Raw genomic sequence first — 13557 nt, forward strand, 5'->3', positions numbered from 1 at the left:
CAATTGTAGCTGCAGTAGGAGATGTAGTTTCATTGCCTGAGCAAATTAATATGTGCCCTGGTACCTACTATGCAGCTACAGATCTGGCAAATACCTTTTTCTCTATCTCTGTCAACAGGGCCTGCCAGAAGCTCTTTGCTTTAAGCTGGCAAGGCCAGCGATACACCTTCACTATGCTACCTCAGGGGTATATCAACTCTCCAGCCCTATGTAATAATTTAGTTTGCAGGGATCTTTTTTTAAAAAAAATTATTTTAGGCTGCGTTGGGTCTTCGTTTTTGCGCGCAGGCGTTCTCTAGTTGCGGGAGCAGGGGCTACTCTTTGTTGCAGTGCGCAGGCTTTTCATTGCAGTGGCTTTTCTTGTTGCGGAGCACGGGCTCTAGGCATGCGGGCTTCAGTAGTTGTGGCTCACGGGCTCTAGAGATAGCCAAGGTGAAGGATAAATTGTTGCATCTGGCCCCTCCTACAACAAACAAATAGGCACAGTGCCTAGTGGGCCTCTTTGAATTTTGGAGGCAACATATTCCTCCTTTGGGTGTGTTCCATTGGCCCATTTACTAAATGACTCAGAAAGCTGCTAGTTTGGAGCGGGGGCAAGAGAAGGCTCTGCAACAGGTCTTGTGCAAGCTGCTCTCCTACTTGGCCACATGATCCAGCAGATCCAATGGTGCTTGAAAGTGTCAGTAGCAGATATGCTCTTTGGAGCTTTTGGCAGGCTTCTGTTGGTAAATTGTGGCATAGGACCTTAGAATTTTGGAGGAAAGTCCTGCAGATTACTACTCTCCTTTTGAGAAACAGCTCTTGGTCTGCAACTGGGCCTTACTAGAGACTGAATCCTTAACAGTGAGCAACGAAGTTACCATGCAACCTCAGCTGCCCATCATCAGGAACTGGGTGTTATCTGGCCCACTAAGTCATAAAGTTGTTTGTGCACAGCAGTAGTCTATCGTCAAACAGAAATAGTATATATGAGATCGGGCTTGAGCAGGCCCTGAAGGCACAGTAAGTTATGTGAAGATGTGGCCCAAATGCCCATGATCCCCACTCCTGCTACACTGCCATTTCTCTCCCAGCCTGAACCTATGGCTTCATGCAGAGTATCCTGTGATCACGTGACAAAGGAAGAGACTTAGGCCTCGTTTACAGATAGTTCTGTGTGATGTGCAGGTACCACGCTGCAGTAGACAGTTGCAGCACTACAGCCCCTTTCTGGGACATCCCCTTTCTGGGACACACTGGTGAAGGGAAATCCTCCCAGTGGGCAGAACTCCAAGCAGTGTACCTGGTTGTTCACTTTGCTTGGAAGGAGAAATGGCCAGGCATGTGATTATATACTAATTTATGGGCTGTGGTTAATGGTTTCGCTGGATGGTCAGGGACTCAGAAGGAATATGAGTGGAAAATTGGGGACAAGGAAATTTGGGGAAGAAGTATATATACAGGGAATTCCTTGGTGGTCCAGTGGTTAGGACTCAGCGCTTTCACTGCCGTGGGCCCAAGTTCGATCCTTGGTTGGGAACTAAAGATCCTGAAAGCTGCGTGGCTTAAAAAATTTAAAAAGAAAAAAAAAAAAAGAAGTATGTATACAGACTTCTCTGAATGGGCAGAAAAAGTGAAAATATTTGTGTACCTTGTGAAGGCTCACCAAAGGATGACCTCAGCAGAGCAGGATTTTAATAATTCTGTGGCTACCAGACAGCCTCTTTCCTCAGCTGCTCCTGTAATCACTCAATGGGCTTGTGAACAAAGTGGCCATGGTGGCAGGGATGGAGGTTATGCATGGGTTCAGCAACACGGACTTCCATTCACCAAAGCCAACCTGACTACAGCCACTGCAGAGAGCCCATTGTGGCACCATTCCTGAGGGTGATCAGCCAGATACCTGGTGCTGGTTGATTACACTGGACCACTTTCATCATGGAAGGGGCAGCATTTTGTTCTTACTGGAATAGACACTTACTCTGGTTATGAACTTTCCTTCCCTGCCTACGATGCTTCTACCCAAACTATCATTCATGGACTTACAGAATGCCTAATCCACTGTCATGGGATTCCACACATTATTGCTTCTGATCAAGGAACTCATTTCACAGCAAAAGAAGTGCAGCAGTGGGCTCATGCTCGTGGAATTCACTGGTCTTACCATGTTCCCTACCATCTGGAAGCAGCTGGTTTGATAGAACAGTTGAACGACTTTTGGAGACCCACTTATAGTCTACTAGGTGGCAATATCTGATTATTTTTGCTAATGTATAAGTACAATTGATTTTTGCATGTTGATCTTGAATCCTATAACCTTGCTAAACTCTTAAGTCTAGTGGCTTTTTGGTAGATTCCCTATATAAGTAACATGTTACCTATGCAAAAGGACAGTTTACTTCTTCCTTTCTAAAATATATGCTTTTCTTTCTTTATGCACTGACTAGAATCTTGAATACAATGTTGAATATAAGTGGTGAGAGCAGACATCTCTATAATTCTCAGTGCATTTCTATGTTTCAAATGATTCACTTAAACATTTGTAATTCATGTCAAAATTAAAGGAGAAATGCAAGAATAGTACAAATAGGGACTTCCCTGGCAGTCCAGTGGTTAAGACTCTGCACTTCCTCTGCAGAGGGTGCTGATTCAATCCCTGGTTGGGGAACGAAGATCCCGCATGCTGTGCAGTGCGGCCAAAAATCAAAAAAAAAAAAAAAAAAAAGAAGAGTACAAATAACTTTCCCCCCCCTGAACAATTTACAAAAGGAAAACCATTTACCATCAGCTCTGAATACTTTAGGGTATGATTCCTACCAAGTAGAGCATTCTCCTACACAACCACAAGAGAGCCATCAGAATCAGGAAATTGATATTTGATACACTACTACCATATAACCCACATACTCTGTTCAAGTTTTGCCAATTGTCCAAAACATATCCCTCAGTGCAAAAGGATCCAGCTGAGGGTCACATGTTGCATTTAGTTGTCATATTGCTTTATTCTCCCTCAGCATGGAACTTGTCTTTGTCTTGGTCTTTTCTTGATTTTCATGACCTTGACATTTTTGAAGATTACAGGCCAGTTTTTTGTAGAATGTTCCTCAATCAGGTATGTCTGATATTTCCTCATAATTCGATTCAGATTATGCATTTTTGTCAGGAATTACTATGGAAGTGATGCTGTTCTAATTGCACTCTATCAGCCTGTATATTATTTTGATTTGTCCCATTAATGGTAATGCTAGTAACGTTCATCCCTTGATTATGGTGATGTCTTCCAGGTTTCTCCACTGTAAGATTATTCTTTTTCCTTTTGTAATTAATGAGTATTTTGTGGGAAAGTACTTTGAAAGTATGGAAATATCCTACTCCTCATCAAATTTTCACCCATTTGGTTTAGTATTCGTTGACGTTTTGTGGCTTAATTATTACCGATGGCTTCTAAATGGCATTTTCTAATCCCATTATTCCTTCTACATTAATTAGTTGTCTTTTACTGAGAAAACTTTTTCTTCTTCCCACTTATTTATTTATTTAAAAAAATTTTTTTAATTTTATTTATTTATTTTTGGCTGCGTTGGGTCTTTGTTGCTGTGCGCAGGCTTTCTCTAGTTGTGGCGAGCAGGGGCTACTCTTCGTTGTGGTGCGTAGGCTTCTCGTTGTGGTGCGTGGGCTTCTCATTGTGGTGGCTTCTCTTCTTGCAGAGCACAGGCTCTAGGCACACGGGCTTCAGTAGCTGTGGCTCACGGGCTCAGTAGTTGTGGCTCGCGGGCTCTAGAGAGCAGGCTCAGTAGTTGTGACGCACGGGCTTAGTTGCTCCGCAGCATGTGGGATCTTCCTGGACCAGGGCTCGAACCCATGTCCTCTGCATTGGCAGGCAGATTCTTAACCACTGCACCACCAGGGAAGCCCCCCACTTATTTATTAATTATTACAATCATAATGACTCATAGATTCCTGTTTTATTCAGTGGATTATAATCTTTTACTGTTATTATTTAGTTTGATGTTCAAATTGTCACAGATTTGGCCAGTGGGAGCCCCTTCAAGCTCTTTGTTTTTTGTTTTAATTGGAGTATAGTTGGTTTAAAGCTGTCTCATATTCTTTTGAAATGATGTCTCCATCAGTTTTTGGAAGTATAACAGACTTACAATATTATATTAGAGGTGTACAACACAGTGATTTGATATTTTTATATATTACAAAATGATCACCATGATAAGTCTAGTTACCTCTGTCACCATACAGAGTTATTACAGTATTATTGACTGTATTCCCCATGCTGTACACTACATCCGTGACTTATTTTATAAGTGACATGTCCCCATCATTATTTGAGCATTCCACACTTTGTCCTGGCACAACCATATATTTCAGGTTCATCTTGTACTTTCCCCTTCCCAGCCCCTGAATCAGCCCTTTTCCCATGAATCAATGGTTCTTTTCATTGGAGAACTGCTATTTAGAAACCATAGATCAATGCTATGGGGTGTCACTATTCCCAGGTCCTCTCAGTGAACCGAAGTAGGGGGAAAATGTGTTTATGTGTATATATATCTATATCTATATATTATAGATATATACATTTTACCCTGATACCTCTAACTCTAACCTAATGTTACAGGGTTCATTATGATTTTCTTGTTTTCCACATTTGAGACCCTTATCTGGCAGAAGAAACCTGGCTCCCTTTATCTTCAATATATTTATTTATTTGACCAATCCCACTTGTATATAGCCAGTCTTCTGTTGCTGTTGCTTCCCATCACTCCTCCTACCACGGATGCTTGCTTGAGCTCCAACACCGCATGCCAGGCTCCCAAAATGGATTCCACACATGGAATCAGAACCCTCTTTACCCTCCTCAGGCTCTAACATACCACAATGGTATGGGCCACTGCTGCTGCTCATCTAACTGGACTCCTACATTCCTCACATAATGCCTTTTAGACTGAATTATTCAGGAAGGAAGGAAGAAGAAAGGAAGGAAAGTAAGAAGATAGGCAGGCTTATAATTAGTTTTTAATTAAGGAGAAAAAAAGAGCCTCAAATCATTTTGATTCCTAATTGTCATTCACAGGAGCACTGTTGGCTACTCTTTTACTTGTGGCCGAAAGAAAATCAGGTTTCATTATTAAACTGCCTATGGTTCATCTGTGTGCATGATATATATATATATATATATATATATATATTTTTTTTTTTTTTTTTGCGGTACTTGGGCCTCTCACTGTTGGGGCCTCTCACTGTTGTGGCCTCTCCCGTTGCGGAGCACAGGCTCCGGACGCGCAGGCTCAGCGGCCATGGCCCACGGGCCCAGCCGCTCCGCGGCACGTGGGATCTCCCCGGACCGGGGCACGAACCCATGTCCCCTGCATCGGCAGGCGGACTCTCAACCACTGCACCACCAGGGAAGGCCCCATGATATTTTTAATGATTTACGCTATACCCCAAAGAACCATGTTTAAGGTAATTAGATATACAAATTTCAGAGACAAAATAGAATAGTTGGATCCAAGAGAGCTACCAGAGACTCAGTATTACTTTCATCTTTGACTAAGCTCTGAAGTACAGGCTTCTAGATGGAGAATATGCCTCAGACACTTATAGATAAGCCACGCACTGCATCTTTTGTTATACTGAGTTTTTTTTTTTTTTTTTTTAACGATACGCGGGCCTCTCACTGTTGCGGCCTCTTCCGTTGCGGAGCACAGGCTCCGGACGCGCAGGCTCAGCGGCCATGGCCCACAGGCCCAGCCGCTCTGCGGCATGTGGGATCTTCCCGGACTGGGGCACGAACCCGTGTCCCCTGCATCGGCAAGCGGACTCTCAACCACTGTGCCACCAGGGAAGCCTATACTGAGTCAGTTTTAAGATTTAAGAGTTATCTTAGATGGGATATGCCAGATATGGACCTATAATGGATGATAAATATTTCACACTGATTCAGGAAGGCAGCAGTGCAAAAGAGCATGGGCTCTGAAGCCAGACATCCTGGGTTCCAATCTGCCCTATCATGTTTACCAATAGCGGGACCTTGCAAAAACTGCTCAGCCTCTTTAGGCCTCAATATCTTCATCTCTAAAATGGAGCTTCTACTTCATAGGGTTGTTTAAGCAGATTAAGCAATACCCTTAAAACAGTGTCTGGCACTAGAGGTGGATTTGCCTTGAAACTAAAGACATTTAAGTTTTAGGGAATCTCACTTGCACAGGCTACCTCCAAGGCCCTGTACTTAATTTTATATTTGTAATTTTTTTTCTTTTTCTTAAAAAGAATCCCCAAATTGTATAAACTTCAGGCCTTACCCAACTGGGTCTCCTCCTGTCTGGCACATAGTAAGTACTTGGTAAATGTAAGTTTTTATCAGTTACATCTAATATTAAGAGTGGTTCTTTATGGTGTTTTTGTTTTCAGTTTTGTGTGTGTATATTTTTATTTTTGCTTTTAAGTTGCTCCACCTTGTAGAAAAACAAACTAGAAGATAAGCCATAATGTAGGATATTTCTTCACTTATTCTTCACTAAAAAATATTTATTAAGTGGCTACTATGTCAAAGGTGTTCACAGTCTTGTGGCCAAGACCAACATATATATAAATAATTACAATATGAATAGTAAGTGCTATAATAAATATATATACAGACACAAAGAGGAAGGCACAAAACTTAGCCTTTTGACTGAAATGTTTTAGTGGATAAATATGAGATTTGGACGGTGGAGGATTATTCAGTTTGAAGAAACAACATATTCAAAGGCCTTAATTCCTTCATTGAATAAATATTTATCAAGGATCTGCATTATGGCAGGTACTATTCTGGATGCTGAGAATACAGCAATAAATGAGTCAGGCAAGAGCTAGGCTTTCATAGAGCTTACACTCTAGTAGTAGGGGCACTAAATAGGGTAATGCGATAGAGTGTTACACAGTGTATTAGTGTGTGTCCATTCTAAACTGAATGGTAAAAGAAGGCCTTTCTGAGGATGAAACATTTGAGGCTTGAGTGACAAGAAGGAGTCAGACATGAGAAGATGGGGGGCAGGGAGGGGCACTCAAATGCAAGAATTGCTGGTAGCAAAGGACCTAGAATAGCCAAAACAATTTTGAAAAAGAAAACAAAGTTAGAGGACTCACACAACCTGATTTCAAGACTTACTGTAGAGTTACAGCAATCAAGACAGTGTGGTTTTGGTGTAAGGACGGACATTTATATCAGTGGAAGCGAAAAAAGAATCTAAAAATAAGCCTAACTGCATATGGTCAATTGAATTTTAACAAAGGTGCCAGGTTAATTCAATGGAGAAAAGACAGTCTTTTCAAAAAGTGGTGCTGAAACAATTAGGCATCTGTATGTAAAAACAGAACTACAACTCATACCTTGCACCACATAAAAAAAGTCAGCTTGAAATGGATGATAGACCTAAATATAAAACCCAAAACTATAAAACTTCTATAAGAAAATATAAGTGAAAGTCTTCATAATTTTGGGTTAAGCAGATATTTCTTAGCTAGGACACACAAAACACAAACCATAAAAACAAATTGATAAATTTGGACTTCATCAAAATTGAAAACTTGTCTTCAAAAGATCCTGTTTAAAAAATGAAAAAAACAGCCATGGCCTGGGACAAAATGTATGAAAAACACATACCTGATAAAGGACTGGTATCCAGATTACAAAAAGAACTCTCACAACTCAGAAGAAAACAAACAACCTAATTTTTAAAATGGGCAAAAGGTTTGAACAGGCATTTCACCAAATAAATATATAAAAAGATGCTGAACGGGCTTCCCTGGTGGTGCAGTGGTTGAGGGTCCGCCTGCTGGTGCAGGGGACGCGGGTTCGTGCCCCAGTCCGGGAAGATCCCACATGCCGCGGAGCGGCTGGGCCCATAAGCCATGGCCGCTGAGCCTGCGCGTCGGGAGCCTGTGCTCCGCAACAGGATAGGCCACAGCAGTGAGAGGCCCGCGTACCGCAAAAAAAAAAAAAAAAAAAAAAAAAAAGATGCTAAACATCATTAGACCTTATGGAAATGCAAATTAAACCACAGTGTCATATCACCACATACCCACTAGAATGGCTAAAATTAAAAACATAGATAATACAAAGTGTTGGGGAGGATGAGGACACCTGGAACTCTCATACACTGCTGACAGCAGTGTAAATGATATACCCCCTTTGGAAAACAATTTGGCAGTTTCTTATAAAGTTACACATACACTTACCACATAACCCAGAAATCCCACTCCTGGGTATTTACCCAAGAGAAATAAAAACATATGCCCACACAAAGACTTCTACATGAATGCTTGTGGCAGCTTTATTGTAATAGCTCAAAACTGGAAATTACCTAAATGTCTATCAACTGGTGAATAGACATATAAATTACAGTATACATCTACATAATGAAATACTGCTCAGCAGTAAAAAGGAATAATACATGCAACAAGATGGATGAATCTCAAAAGCATTATGTGAAGTGAAAGGAGACAGACACAAAACCTTACATATTGCATGATACCATTTAGTGGCATTCTGGAAAAGACAAAACTACAGGGACAAGAATCAATTCAGTGGTTGCTAGGGACCGTGGTGATGGTGGAGGAGGGGACTGACTACAAAGAGGCAAAAGAAAACTTGTTTGGGGTCATAGAAATGTGCTATATCTCAATTGCAATGATTATATCACTATATACATTGCCAAAATTCAACATATTGTACATTTAAAAATGGTGAACTTTATGTGAATTATTCCTCAATAAGCCTGAATTTAAAAATCACCACTGGTAACAAGTGTTGTTTTAAAATGTGTCCACAAATTCTACACTTAATCTTAGCCTAAAGGATGAGAACTGATTATCTGCAAATCCTTTGACCCTCCTCACTTCAAAAGGTGAAGCCTAATTCCATGCCCCTTTAGTGTAGGCTGGACTGACTTAGTGACACACTGCTAATAAACAGAGTATGGCAGAAGTGATGGTGTGTGACTTCTGAGAATAGGCCATAAAAGGCATTGCAGCTTTCTCCTTGTTCTCTCTCGGATCACTCACTTTGGGGGAAGTCAGGTACCACATTGTAAGGACCTTCACTAGCCTTATGGAAAGGCCCACTTGATAAGACCTCTTGCCAACAACCGTTTGGGTGAGACATCTTGGAATTGGATCCCTGAGCCCCAATCCGTGTGTCAACAGGGGCTGCAGCCCCAGCCAACATCTTGTCTGCAACCTCATGAGAAATCCTGAGCCAAAACCAACTAGGTAAGCCAGTCCTGAATTCCTGACTCACAGAAACTGTCAGATAATAAATATTTGTTGTTTTAAGCCAGTAAGTCTGGGGTAATTTGTTATACAATTATAGATAGCTAACATATTATAACAGAGATGAGAGGAGTAATCTGAGGTGAAGTTGAAGAGGTAGGTAGAGACCAGATCTTGTAAAGACCTAACAGGCATTGTGAGGACTTCAGATTTGATTTGGTAAGCCATTGGTGGTTTCATTCAGAAGAAAAACAAGCACAATTTCATTTTCAGTAATCATTTCACTATGGAGTGGTCAAGAATGGATGCAGGGAGACCAGTTAGGAGGCCATTTTGGCAGTACAGTTAAGAGATGATGGTGGCTGAGACTAGGGTGGTGACAGTGGAGATGGACGTATAGAGTGAAGGAAGTAGAGGAAACAAGGATGAGCCTACAGTTTTTTTGAAACTGTTTGAATAGTTGTAATGAGGGTAACTGTAAAAGGGACATATTGGGAGAAGTGATGGATGAAATCAAGGCTTGAAGGAGTGTATAAGCATAATGTGTTTGAGAAACTGCAAATAGGTCTGTATGGTTGGAGTTTACAGTGATCGGATAGGAAGAGAGAGTGGTGAGAAAGTAGGCTAAAAAGACAGGCATGAAAGAAAGACCCTGTTTGTCACCATAAAATGTCTGCCTTTATCCAGTTAGTCTGGGAGCCACTAAAAGATTTTTTAAGTAAGAGAATGATTGATCAAATTCACATCTTAGAAAGATGACCAGCAGCAGCAATACAGACTTTGGATTGAAGATGAGAGATACTGGAAACCAGAAGACATTTTGAGTAACTTTCTGATTTTTAGGAGGCAGCATAGTACAGTAGAAAGAACATACAGGCCTTTGGAGTCAGATGGACCCAAGTTCAAATTGGCATAGCAAGTTACCATCTATTATGGGTTGTGTTGTGTCCCCCTCCAACTTCAGATGTTGAAGTCCTAACCCCCCAGTACCTCAGAGGTGACCTTATTTGGAAATATTGCAGATATAATTAGTTAAGATGTAATTAGTTAAGATAAGGTCATACTGGAGTATGGTAGGTTAATCCAATATGCCTGGTATCCTTACAAAAAGGGGAAATTTGGTCATAGACATGCACACAGGGGCAATGCCATCTGAATATGAAGGCACAGATCTACAAGTCAAGGAATGCCAAAAATTACCAGCAAGCCACTAGAAGCTAGGGGAAAGGCATGGAACAGATTCTGCCTCATAGCCCTCAGAAGGAACAAACTCTGCTGACACCTTGATCTTGGACTTTTAGCCTTCAGAACTGTGAGATAATAAATTCCTGTTAAGCCACTCAACTGGTGGTACTTTGTTATGGCAGCCCTAGTAAAGGAATACACAATCTGTGTGACTTGGACAAATTGCTTTATCTTGCTAATCCCTAGTATCCTAATCTGTAAAATGGGGATAATTGTGTCTACCTAATAAGGTGGTCACGAGGATGAAATGAAATGGCATTTGCAAAACACCTGGCACTGCATAAATATTATTTTACATTTGTGAGACACTAATGCTACAAGGAAAATGGGACATTTTTGAACATTTTTGGAAAGACTGACTACAACTTTAAGGGTCATGTGTAATACAACTTAAAGGAATAGGATGTACAAAATGAGCTTGGAACCCTTATTTCCTGTTGGATTCCTTAGAGAGGAGCCCTGGGATTGTCTTGCATTCTGTGAAAATGCAGCTTCTTTTGGGATAGAACACTAGTACAAGAACCAAAAGCACTCTCCAAGGCAGGAAGGTTGAGGCTAACGAACATCCTGTGGTGTGGTAAAGTTGGGAAGGGAAGGAGGTGAACAAAGCTAGAGAAGAATGGGCCAGATGCCTTAGGCCTCCAGGTTTCCCAGCACACTTCCTTAGGTAAAAGATTTAGGCTGGGGGTTGTCCTCTCCTCAGCTCCATGTGGGAAACCCAACAGAGGCCTCTCACCGGTCTCTGGAACGCCTAGTCTTTTCAAGCAGGGAGTCCATTGCCAAAGCAAACAATCCCAGCTCTACGATTGTGCTCTGGCTGGGGTAGGGGAGAACAAAGCTCCCTTTCTTTGCTTCCCCAACTCTATGGCTCCAGCCAAAGGCACTGTTTACACAATCTTCCCTGGTGAAGAATTTGTTCCTTTTCTCTCTAGGTTACAGCTGGAAAAGATTGACTCCCTCCTTGCCTGTTCCTTTTTCCCAGACCCCTGGACAAGAAAAGTGTCCAATACCTGAAGCCTCCCACCCTCAGAAAAGATGTCGGCACACTTAGGAGTAACTCCAGGCCCTTTTGTGATGTGACAGAGACCCTCAGTTTTAGTGGCAGAAAGCCTGTCTGGCTGGGAAAGGGAGGCTGGCTGGAGCTATCAGGAGCCTCGCTTGTCTCCATTCCAACTCTGTTTATTCCTCCCTCTCTCACTCCCCAGGGATTCCGAGGCTTTCCCAGGTCCATACCTAGGAGTGAATCAAATAATCAATATCCAGGGCAGATTTGGGTTTCTTCTTTAAAAGGATGAAAACAATGTTTTCTGGTGGGAAATGTTTTCTGTAGTCTTTAGTTCACTAACTCCAGCAGCACATATGTTTCCCTCCAGCCCCAAAAACAAAAGCAAGAAGGAGAAAAGGAAGCCCCAGAGTGGTGGAGTCTAATTTTAGCACTGGCAGAGAGTCCCAGTGTTAAGTTACTCCTGGTAAATTGTAACTAAGAAACAGAAGAGATAGAGACAATTTACAAGGTCTAGGCCCCCAGCAAGAAGTTTTAAAATCGACTTTCATTTATTTCTATGGCATCTCCAGGAGGCACATCTCAAGGAAATGTGCCTCCCATTTCACACAAGGGAAGGAAATTGAAGCACAAGAATTTACCAAAAGTGACTTGAACCCAGGATTCTGGCACTTACAATTTGGTCAACTCTATAAGCCAAGTTGCTTTCTGAAAATTTTATGGGTCTTTGCACTGTACAAATTTTTCCTGAGCTAAATCCCCACTGGCTATCCTCCTGCTGTTAAGGGAGTTATGGGCTAGGTGTTTATTACCCTTTGCAGCTATGTTTTGGAAACTTAAAGTCCTTGCTCCAGCTGTTGGGAGATGTGGATGGAAAGGCCTTAGGGGTGCAAAGGGGATGCAAGTCTTTTAGGCTCAGGTATCACCCCTATACCTACACAAACACCATCACCCCCCACCTCACCCCGCCACCAACCACCCTCCCCAGTAAGACCTGCAGAGTTGGTTTCTGAAAAAGCAGCTCCACAGTTCCTGGAAGGCTCTAATCCACAATAGTTAAAAATATCCATCTTGGGGCCAGAGCTGAGCCAACTAAGCTGACCCTACCCAGAAACCCAGGAAATTACCCAGCAGTGGGTAAAATGAATACAAGGGTAGGCAAATGCTACCTATCCGCAATATAACAACAGGGATGATAATTATAAGAAAAACAGATCCAGCTCCTTCACTGAGAGATCTAAAAAACTGTCCAGATTTGTCTTTCCCTGTCCTTCAATGATACCCTGGCCCCCACACCTTGTGGTGTGGCATAATGCAAGGAGCTCTGGTCACGGGTTTCTATTCTGTTCTATCTAGAACCAAGTCATGATTCTTGAACAGGAGTCTTAGTTTTCTCATTTGTTAAAACGAGAAGAAAATATCTACTCCACACAAATGAAATAGCTATAGTAAAAATAGCTATAGGCATACAGTTTTTGTTTAAAGGTCTTTCCTGGACTTCCCTGGCGGTCCAGTGGTTAAGACTCCCTGCTTCCACCGCAGCGGGCACGGGTTCAATCCCTGGTCGGGGAACTAAGATCCTGCGTGCCACAAAGACTTGCCAGAAAATTAAATAAATAAATAAAATAAAGGTCTTTCCTTATTTAGCCTTCCTGAGCTAGGTTAGAGTCAACACAGTTAGGAGGCAGAGCGTCAGATAAGTCAACTTTAGAGTTTCCTTTCAGTGCAAGATTCAGATGAAACTTCACTCCTTTTGCAGACTGGAAAATTGCACCTGTGTTAGCTTTCTATTGCTACATAACAAACTACACAAACTTAGTGGTTTAAAACAAATTCCATTTATTATCTTACTGTTCTGTAGATCATAAAATCCACGCAGGCTTGACTCCATTTTCTGTTTAGGGTCTCCCAAATCCAAAGTCAAGGAATGTGTTGACTGGTCTGGGCTCTTATCTAGAGGTTTTAAGGAAGAACCCACTCCAAGCTTATTCAGGCTGTTGGCAGAATTCAGTTCCTTCCAGTTGTTGGACTGAGGTCGCATTTCCTTGCTGGCTGTTGGTTAGGGGGTC

The 13557-nt window shown here is 41.9% G+C and overlaps 1 pseudogene; it reads left to right on the forward strand.

The window, feature by feature from the left end:
* Positions 1 to 1579: 1579 nt before the first annotated feature.
* On the forward strand, positions 1580 to 2236 carry LOC137202912 (uncharacterized; annotated as a pseudogene).
* Positions 2237 to 13557: the final 11321 nt, after the last annotated feature.

This window comes from Pseudorca crassidens, chromosome 11 (assembly GCF_039906515.1).
Source record: "Pseudorca crassidens isolate mPseCra1 chromosome 11, mPseCra1.hap1, whole genome shotgun sequence".
Lineage (NCBI taxonomy): Eukaryota > Metazoa > Chordata > Mammalia > Artiodactyla > Delphinidae > Pseudorca > Pseudorca crassidens.